The sequence below is a fragment of the Lathyrus oleraceus genome, chromosome 7, assembly GCF_024323335.1.
Source record: "Lathyrus oleraceus cultivar Zhongwan6 chromosome 7, CAAS_Psat_ZW6_1.0, whole genome shotgun sequence".
NCBI lineage: Eukaryota > Viridiplantae > Streptophyta > Magnoliopsida > Fabales > Fabaceae > Lathyrus > Lathyrus oleraceus.
The window spans coordinates 236,887,425-236,899,153 of NC_066585.1; positions in this window are offsets into that span (position 1 = coordinate 236,887,425).

The window sequence follows — 11,729 nt, forward strand, 5'->3', positions numbered from 1 at the left end:
TCAATGTTACAAGTACTTGGTTTGGTCATGATTTTTCAACTTTCAATGTTTTGATCCATCCACAAACTTGACCTAAAATCAGCCCACAAAGATCAAAATATCATTTCCCATCATGCTATGATCATATGAGCATAAAACTTCCATCATTGTGCCTTGGAAATCAAGAAATCACAAAATCACATTTTCAGGTCATGTTGGTTGGTCACTCTTTGGCAAGAATTGCCTCTGGGAAGTTTCAAAGACTATAAATTTCTCATTTCACAAGCTTTTTGAATTCCATAAGCTCCTCTACAACTTTGTTTCAAGGTTTAATACCTAATTCATTTAGGAAGAACCTCAATTTTTGCATTCGCCAAGTTGATCCAACATGCCTACCATGCCTTAAAACATGGCCAAGACCACTACTTTAGTACATTGCCATTTCCAAACCACAACTCCTTTTGACCTGGTTATTTTTGAATTCATTAAAGGACATGGAAAGGAACATTTGGCACAATTTTTGCACAAAATGAATAAGCCAATTTCATTTGGCCTTGGTTCAAACATTGATGATCACCCTGAAGCATAAATTAGACATGTCCAACTCAGACTTTGCATTTCCATTTGCCTTGCCCTCAAATCAATTCAATATGATCCCAATGGTTCCCAAACACATTGCATATGATATTGTGGTGCAAATGGAAGTCAACATGGTCGTCAAAACATCCCAAAATGCAAAAATTGATCCCATGTGCAAAATCGGAATTTTCCCAAATTGGCAAAAAGCAAAGTCCATAGCAGGCCAAACCAAGTCCCTTGTCTGTTCCAAATAAATGATAAGGACCAATACAAAGTGATTTGAGGTGAAAGCAAGCTCTGACAATAACCACACCTATCCCCCAATGTCCAACCTCAAGCATGCTTTGAGCCACTCAATTTTCTAAAGCAAACCCTCAGTTCTTTCCCTCCAATCCATCCACACACCTTCCCTATAAATAGAGGAAGGTGTCCCCTTCATTTTACAAGCATTCCATGCCAAGAAACATTTGTTACTAACACAAGCAAAAGCTTCCAAAACTGAGAATCATGTATTGAGTTTCAAAGTGTTTCAACCCCAAACAACCACCCAAAAACCTTCACTAACCTCCACTCAAACTTTCCAAAGCCCTATCTCATCTTCCCTGAGCTTCATCTGAGTTGAGCTAAGTCGTCGGAATACCACTCTCAAATCGATTTCAATAAGGTAGTTTTACTCACCCCCCATCTCTGAAACAAGTTACCATTCACCTCAAAATGTTCTTCTGATCATTCGATTACTCCATATTCAGAGTTTAATTTTTATATTAGGTCATTTGTGTTCTTCTGGTTCGTGGAAAAATACTTTATACTCATAGCTAATCAATTCCTCATGAGTGTGGAGGTTATTTTGTTTATGTGTTCGCAAAATGAATCCACATAAAAATCTGGTCAAAAACACTGATTTATGAGTTTTTATTTTCAAAGTTCAAAGGTTGAATACAATCGTTCATGCAAAAATTGAATTAAAAAAATTTGGTTGTCGTGTTTCGATTGGATCATCAACACGCGCTTTCATTTTGTTTGTTGTTTTATTATTTTATTAGTTGAGCACGTTTCCTTAACACCACCGAGCATTTAGCCATGTGGGAGAGAGGGTTGATCCCTCTGTGACCCCAAGGTCAGAGGTTCAACCCCTAGTGTGTTTTTTTCCTTTATTTTATTTTTATTTCACTTGTTTTTATTTCTTTTTACCTTATTTATTTTCAACTTGGTTTTATTTTTTACCCCCATTTATTTTATCATAATGAAAATATTTTAAACGTGGACCCCCATTATTTTTGTCTCTAGAATTTATTGGTGCCTTGTTTCAAGTCATTTGAATAATTTTTAATGGACTTATGAAGTCTTTAATCCATGGGATAATGAAACTGACACTTGTCATGATATGGATTTGTTTAGGGTTGCCTAAACCTTCCTTGTTTCAAACCTACTAATGGATGATCAAGTGATCATCCATGGTACTTTGAATCATGGATAGGTTGCCCCTATATCAATCTACTTAGGTCATTGACATGTAAATGAAGCCTTACTTGTACATATACTAACTTGTGATTTCATGTGATACATTATCATTTATTTTGGTTTATACTAACCCATTAACCTCTTATATTAACTTGTTTATATCATACTCTAACCATAGATAACTTGTTAACATTATGCTTTAATCTTAAACATTGTTAACCTTAACAACTTAATCAAAAACATTAACGTTCAACCTTGAGTTTGTTCTAGTCTTCCATTTGTCAATCTATGGTAAGTTGATCCATTGATCCTCTTCCATACTTTGCATCAGTGATAAGTTATCCCCTGATGCGCCATATTTTGAATCTATTTACCTAAGGATAGATAATCCTCAAGTGTTGGTCCATTATTCATAACCCCAACTTAACCTAACTTTACTAACTTTGACCACCATTAACTTTTGTTATTTTCTTTGTTATATTTATTGTTATTTACTTTTATGTCATTTACTTTGTAATTTACATTTAAGTATTCACCATCATCATTATCATCATTATATAAGCTCATCGTGCATGATTAATTTATTGTCATTTATATTTATTGTTATCATACATTAAAAACAACAAAAACATGATAAAATAATAATACCAAAAAAAAATCATTTCATTTGATCAACTTGAAATTAAATGATCCCATCGTAGGACATTTTCTTGGAGGCCTTTTCCTTTAGTCTATGATACTCTTTTGACTTTGGATTTCATCTGTACTTACATTCTGATTGTAAAAATGACATCATGGCACCATCTTACGTGGACATGTTTGTAAGACCATTATCCTTTGTTTAGCTTAGGTAACTTTTGCACACAAAAGGCTTTCTCTTAGGCTAGCTTATAGTGAGACCCTTTACTTTCTTGTTGGTCATTTGGCATACCTGTTACGCTATATTATCCAAATTTCATAATCAAATGAATAAATCCTTGATCCAACGTTAAGCGGCATTTTCTTAATCAAATTCAAAACACTTAAAAATTACAATTAGTGTTGTGCGCCACGAGCGTTAAGTGGTGGAGAATGAGTAAGAATGGAGCATTCCTATCCTTGCGCAGATTATTTAAGACAGAAGACGCTTGGCTTGTTGTCTAGAATACCCATCTCCGCCCATAGACTTTAGTTCAATCTAATCACAAACTCTTTTTATAAACCCTTTTTCAAGGTAAAATCAACACAACCCATCAAACTAATTTTTATGCCTTAGGGCACCACCCCGTGTAAGACCCCAATTTGACCCTAAGATCCCTCATGCAACCTCATTATATGCATTAGCATTGGGATCACACCTTGGCATCCTCATTACCCCTCTTTCATTGGGTTTTTTTTGGGAGAGATAACAAAGCACCATGTGATTGCATTATAATTTTATTTTATCATTTTACTAACCAAAATACTAAAAATATATCTTTGCATTTGTCTAACTCTTTTGTAGGTAGGGCATGATCCCCATTGATCTATCAAAGTTCACATCTAGTGTTTGAGACCCTCATGGCTAAAAGCACAACCAAGGATTGTTCCACAATATTTCTAAGCATCATATATGATTCCCAATGATCTTCATATGTTATTTTCATCAAGATTTCTTCAAGAGTATGGAGTTAGTTTGCCTTGGAAACCCTAGTTTGTCTGGGTATCTTGAGTAACTTCTTCATTAAGAAACCTCACCAATTGATCAAATTTATCAAGGGGCAATTAAAAATTCATCATCTTATACATATATGATCTACCATGAGCCCAGAAAGTCAAGAGAATTGAAGGTTAGCAAGTTTGTTGATGGTGGTTGGCCAGATGAAATCATCTAATCAAAACCGAGTCTCCCTAGACCCTATATCCTACAATTTTCACCATATGAAAATTATTCCAAGCAAAACTTTACTCTAAGTGACATTCCAAACAACTATCATGTTGATACCTAGAGCTAATTTTTCTTGTAAAATCATTTTCTATGTTGAAACATTATAGGTCATTTTGTCTAAACCCTAATTTGAAAGTCAACTTCCCAAGGCTACTTGCTCAATTTTTATGAGATGAAAGATTTACATGTTTCACAATAAAATTCAAGATTTCTAATTCAACTTTGACGTTTGGAGTGAGAGCTAATTCAACTTTTATGAGCATTTGATATGAGGTTACATTATAGGTCATTTTTTCCCGATACCATTGAACAAGTGATTTTCCTCAACTTCAAAAATTCATAACTCTATCATTATAAATCCAAATGACATAAAATTGGTGACCATTTTGAAGGTCCTTTAAAGAGCTAAAACTTTGATGAATAAACATTTCCCATTTGGAGCTCACATAAAAAGTTAATTAAGGTGGAATATTGAGATATATGACTTAACACTTAGAAAAAATTTTAACATGTTGAAATTTCCAAAATTCCACCTCAAAATTCACCATGATCCATGTTCCAAATGGAAAATGTCCAAGATCAAAGTTATTCCCCTTGATCTAAGCTTTCCAAAGAGTCATATTTCATGCATTTTGGATGAGGTTTGCTAGGGCTGCGCATGGTCTTAACAGGTCTGCATCAAGTGGAAAAATCAAATGTCCAAAACTTCACATTGCATTGCCTTGCCATTCAAGCATCATTTAAACTTCAGTAAAGTAGGAATTGGATCAAATTGGATTGCTTCATGGGCTTGTACACGCCCATGCAAGCTTGTGCATTCCATTGCCAAATTTAGCAAAATTTCAAGTGTGCAATTATCAATCCCAAATGCTATAAATACAAGGCCTCTGAGCTCATTTCAAACACACCTTGCGCGCCAACTTTTCCCCCCAATTCAAACCCTCACAATTCAAAGGAAAACCTGAGAATTTTCAACTTAAAAATTGAGTTTGAATCTCACTATTTGGAGATTCAAAAACTCTAGGATCCAAAGCTTTGTTCCATCGCCAAACCACTTCTACAAGCTCCTCGAGTGTGATCAAGTCAAGTTTGAAGCAAGCAAGATCCATTTCTGCACAACATTGAAGGTAATTCTCACTCAATTCTCATCAATTCTCTTGGATCTTTGGTTGTCTAAAGTCCTACCAAATATAGGTAAGAAGATTGAGTTGCTTTGAGGTCAAATCGAAGCAACTCGGTTATCACACCTCAAAATTCAACTCCTCATATCTTTCTATATATTTGGAGTTAGTTGAAATTAAGGTCAGATTCATGCTCTATGCCATTTTTTCATTCAGATCATGTCCTCCTTTTTCATTTATGTGATGGTGATGACTGAACCAGTCCGGTGAGCCTTGCCTGAGAAGGTGATCGGAGTTCCAGCACCGGTGATGTGCTGGACACGTTCTGAGCCACTTGATCTGTCACCTTAATTAATGAGGCAGATCAAGTGGTCCATATTTTTTCTGATTATTTGAATTTCATTTAATTTGTTTTATTTTCATTAATTCACATTAAACTTAATATTGATCTAAAAAGTATGAGAGTTTCACCAAAAAAATTTAAATAAAATCCTCTTTCATATTTTGAATTAAAATTATTTTTTGGATCATTATTAATATTTTTCATGATTTAATTGATTTTGTGAATATTTTTAATTGTTTAAAAATACTTTTAAGTTTCCAAAAATTCTGAAAAAATTTCTCCAAGGTCCTTTGGCCTTGTTTGACCTATGATCAATATCATGGCCATTTCTTTGGTGTTTTGATGAGGTTTTAGGAATTTGACAAACCATATTTAATTTAATGCATTATTTTTAGTATTTTTAAATTGAATAAATTCCAAATAATTGTGTTGAGCCATTTTAATTGTTTGTATAAGTTTGACTTGTGTTGTTGGGCCTTGGTCAAGGTTGATTTGACTTTGTTAGGTTAAGATCATTGGATATAGGCGATTGATGGAATGTACATTCCATCTCCCAAAATTAATGAATGATCTTAATTTGGTAAAAGTCCTCCTTTGACCAATTTGAGTTTTGATTCATTCCCCTCCCTCTTCATCTAATTCCCCTTCTTTATGCATCCATTTCATTTGACCTATGATATCTCAATATCCTAAGGCTAGTTGATTGCAAAATCAACATAAGTACGGATGAGATTAAGCCACCACTTTTGCATATTCTTTTTGTGTGTGGTATGTTTCATGAGCATAGTCATTTGGAAGATGTCTTGGTTCAAGGATTCATGCTTGTGATAAGTGGGTTGAGTGTTCTCCAAAGAATGACTTAAAAATAAAAGCAAAAGAAAAAGCAATACTAACTTCTAACACATTAAAAACTAACTTTAATTTCAAGTCATTTACTTTAATGCACTTTATTTTTAAGCTTTACTCATTTGTCATTATTCATATCATTCTAATTTTTTATATTAATGTCATTTTCACTTTGTCCACTTGGACCATATTGTGTGATATATCTTGTTTGTGTATATTTGGTTTGCTTGTGTGGTCTTTAACCATTAATGTACATAATAAGAACAAAAACTCTAAAAAACTATTGTGTGAACTGTTGGTTTGACCTTGGACAATTGGACTTAGAATTTAGGCAACACTCCCTATGCAAAGGTTTTGGCCAATGCCAACTTTCATGTAACCAAGTGCTTGCAGTTTGAAACTTCATCTGATACATCATTGAAGATCCCTTTGAGTTCATCTGCAACATGATTATTGTGAAGCTGTTATTTTGAACCTGTGACTTGTGGAATTCATTTTCTACATAGGCCAATTTGAAGAAGATCATGAAGTTGCTAAGCTTGGATGTGGCTATCTTTATTTGATGCCTTGCTATTCAAGTTGATATATTATACATTGTTTGTTTCTTGATTCTAATGTCCAAGGGATTTTGGGTTTCTATATGACATTCTTGTCTATTGGATTGCAGCCCATTGGTCAGATCTTTTTAACTCAACTTTTAAATTTGTGCTTAGAATTAGTCTCTTCATCTTCTCCCCACTTCTTTAATTTCAAAATCTCTCCCCCCTTTTAAAAACTTCTTTGCTTGTGTATTTTTTCTTTCTAAACTTAGACCATATTGCAAATTAGAAACTTTGGCCTTATGCCATTTCATTTTTAAACCTCTTTTTTTTCTTTCTAAACTTAGACCATATTGCAAATTATAAACTTTGGCCTTATGCCATTGCATTTTTGATCCCTCATTTTTATGATGGTACGTAGGCACAAGTCTGAAGCTCTTGTTAAATACAAATTTAATGAATTCTTTTCTCACCCCCCACTCTATTTGTTTGTAAACATCATTTTATACAAAATACATATACACACAAGAAAGGGCTCTCTAGGAGTACCTAGGACACTTTGGGTGCTAACACCTTCCCTTTGTGTAACCAACCCCCTTACCTGTAAACTCTGGCATTTTATTAGTTTTGATTTGAAAACTTCTTATTTTTGGGTTTTGTTCTTACTTTTCCCTTTTCCCTTGGAAATAATAAAAGCGCGGTGGCGACTTTGGTTTTATTAACGTCTAGCTTATACATAGCTTGATGATCATGAATTTACCGCTACACCCCGAAAAACCTTTTTCTCAAAGGTAAAATCAACCAACACACAAACTTTTTCTACTCTGAATTATAGAGCTCGGATTCCTCAGCCCCTATGAGTGATACGTAGGCACAAAGGCCACAATCCTTGGCGAGCATAATAAATAAAAACTCCCAGAGTCCAATCATTTTTTTATACATACTCTTTTGAAAATAAAAAAAATAAATGTGATAAATACCCGCATACACAAACAACCGAAATGGTTCCAATGGAGTATCATGGACGTAAGGGGTGTTAATACCTTCCCATTGCATAATCGGATTCCGAACCCAAATCTCGGTTGCGAGACCGATTCCTTATCTTATATTTGTGCTTCCTGTGCGCATCTCTTTTTTTGAGGGTTTTATCAACTGTTTCCCCTCGCCTCTCCGATTGAGGCATATAAATAAAATTTTGTGGCGACTCTCCTTTTTTCACTTTAAACTAAAAGGAGGATGTCTCGGTTTTCCTTATCGTGGAAACCCTGGTAGCGACAATGATGAAACTTGCATTTTCCCTTTTTTTCTTTTTAAACAATTTGGGTTATTGATGATAACTCATTGTTGATGATGAGAGATGAAGGTTTGAGGATAAATGGGTATGGAAGTAATGAGATGAAAATGACAAATGAAATGGAATTAAAAAATGTTTTGAATTGGTGTAAGAGAGATGATTTTAAATAAGTGAAGTTTAATTGATGGAGTGAAATGACTTGTAACGGAAAATAAAAAGACACACACTTAAATGAATTTTTCATTTCTATGATTCAAATCAAGTATACTTTTTTTATTCGAATCAGGTGTTTACAGATTTTTGAAGAATAAGTTGTGATTAAAATTAAGTGTAAGGTGTGATTCGAATCAAACGAACCAATATCATTTCACATAAAAGTTTAGGACTTATGATTCGAATCATGAAGCAAAAGTTTGAAAAATACTTAATGCATGAAAAATGAATTTTATGAAATTCAAAAATAGTATTTGTTGTTCTTTTTGGATTGGTTGCATTAGTTAAAACAACATGTGTACAAGATGTAGTTTATGCAACATGTATAATAAGATGTTCCAGCATCTGTATTTGCTGCCAAGAAGTGTTGTTTGCTAAACTGCTTGATAAAACTAGTTAAGCCAGAGTTGTATGGCTAAAGTGCTTGACAGGACTAGTTGCAAGAGCTATTTGGCTAAAGTGCTTGACATAACTAGTTAAGAAATAGACTTAAGGGTTGGGTTCTGATTCTCTTCTAATGTCCTTCAAAAGTGGTGAGGTGTTGATTTCTTCAAATGATCCAGAGTTTATTTTTTATTTTGGGAAGAAGTTTATGTTGATAATTTAAAATCAACTAGAAAGTATTTGGATTTTTTTCTGTCAAAGAAGATTTGATCAAATGTACCTTCAATGAAGGTTTGATCCAAGAACTAGTCTAAAAAGAAGACTTATATGAAGAATAGTCATTTTGGATGCTCTGGTATAACATGTAGAATACGATGCTCCAACATATAGGTTGTAGCATATGGTATCCATCAACAAGACAAACGTTTTATTATGCTGTAATATCTAACAACTATTACAGTTGTGCTTCAATACTTTTCTATCCAAGATTTACTCTACCATGAAAGATCTGAAAGTTATGGAGAATTGTTGACTTGGATATAATGGTGCAACATGTGCAGTGCAACATCTGGCCTTGGTTCAATAGACCATTATTGTTGTGTTTTTGGAGTGAAAATCTGGTTTAGATTCGATCAGATTTGTTGCTATTTTAATGGAATTCACTTGTGTGATTTGTTTGACAATTGTTGAATATCATATCAATTTAAAAGGAGATTTAAAATTTGAATTTGAATTAATAACAAAGCATATCTTTTGTTGGAGAACTTTATGGAGCAAATCAAATACAATAAGATTCTGCTATTATTCTAGATGGAATTAGATAAAAAAAAACCAAGAAGAAAAGCTCTGGATTACAGTTTTACTTAAGGAGAGTCAAACCTCACTTTTGAGGTGTGTATGTTTTAAAGATACCTAGTGTTAGAATTCATCTTTTGAATCTTTATATGTGCGCCACTATTACGCCTCCCTTTCATATCATAAGGAATATAACATTGTTTTATTGAGTTATAAAATATGTTCCAATATGTTAAGTCTATAAGCTTCATAACATATTTTTTCTTGTATTTCATGCTAAAGGTTGTTTAATGTTGAATCTATGTACACCACTCTATGTTTTGGTAACTTGACATAGCTACCAATATTGTTTTACTAAAGTTGTAAACACAAATCACAGTTGAATGATTGAGAAGAAAGTAAGTAGGTTCTCATATTTAAGGGGAGTCGTTAAATAAATAGACATTAGGATTAGGAAGAGGCCTTGAACAACATAGGGTTTATTGGTTCTTTTAAGACTAATGGTACTAATTCAATGTGGTGGATTTCCTTTCTTGGATAGAGTTTCCCCAAACGTAGGTGTTGTTTCGTTGAACTAAGTTACCAATATCTTGTGTTCTTTATTGCTTTCTTTAATCACCATCTTGTAAAAAATTAATCTATCATATCTTTCTTGCAAATTTGTTTTTATTTCTGTTTTACAATGTTCCAGACATCGTGTATGACATCTTTCTATATAAGCTGTTATTTGTCATAAACCAGTAGTTCATGTGGTCTCATGCATCTGGTCCAACATCTGCTTCCTTTGGAATAAAATTTTCAATTGGCATCAAAGGAGGAACCCTGTTCTATTTAGATGAGCTCCGAGGAGATATTATTCTGTTCAAGATGGAGAACTTCAAAGAAGGAGGAGTTGTTTATCAACCAAAGATTTATCATGATTCTAAGAATCCTTCAAGATTGTGATATTGAAGCATAATGTAATTCTGAAGAATATCTCAGGCTCAATAAGAGATTTATTAAAGTCATGAGAAGACTTGACAAGAGATCTGGGTATCCCATGGTGTCTTCCGTGGACCTTAAATGCTGAAAAATTGCAAAGTAATGAAATTCAGTTTCTCCCTAGTTCCATAGTTTTCTCCATTTCTTTCTACAAGATTTTAAGGAACTCAGTACGAGTTCTAACTCTATAAATAGGACCGTAGAAGTTAGTTTTCAGTTTGCAATATTTTTATAACTAATTTTAAGAAGAAAATGTATTTTTGTAAAGCATTTACTTTCTCACGCCGAGGAATTACTTTCTCAATCTTGTCAGAATAATTCTTCTTGAGTTTACTTCAAGAATTTTTTTGTACTAGTTTGGATCTGCTTTTCTCCATTTACATATCAGTTGCAAGTTTTGTGTTTTTCTTTTATATTTACTATTGGTATGTTTTTCTATTCTCTCAATATATACTTGCATGTGCCTATTATATTATTATATTATTATTCTAAATAACATGTTTATGATGAATTAAAATATTTGTTACTGTTTTTGTTTAAATTTGACCATGTCTAGCTAATTCCACAGTATTGAAATGTGAGGACAGTCGTGGCGAAGGTGCTCTAATTAATCTTTAAAATTATATCTCATATGAGAATGTTTTTGGTTTGATTTTAATTTCAATTTTTGAGCTTTAAAAGATAATGTGAAAACAGTACGTAGAGATACTTGTTCCGATTCGAAAGAACAAACTGATATCTAACTTAAGGTATTACATAAGTTTTCAATTAATAAAAACTGTGAATTTTTTTTAATTATTAAATTAGGAAAAATTATCTTTTTAAAAATAGTGGTTTTAAGAACATAATCAGACATGCGGTAGCGGACGTTTATGCGCTTAAAACGTGGTGTTATGCGAGCAAAAGACGACAACACCTTTAAACTAATTTTTCTACCATTAGCAACTTTTCAGTTAATCAAAATCAATTAACTTCCAAAAAGAATTTTTGCACTGTAACATCTGTTATCGTGAAAGTGGGATTTATAAAGTATGCACTTAACTTGGTTTCGGCTGCACGAAAGCGAACAAATCCATAAAATTAGTTATTTTTCTTAAAAGAAAATATTGTCTTGTATTAAGTATAACCCAACGGCTTCCAGAGTACAAAAGGTTGACAAGATCCATGTTCTGGTATCCAAATCTCAATTTATTTCAAAAGAAATTATCTCTCTTTTCCTTTTTAAACCAAATCACAATCTTGTCACCTTAGCTAAACACAATGAAAGTAGACAACAATACTTGACTAT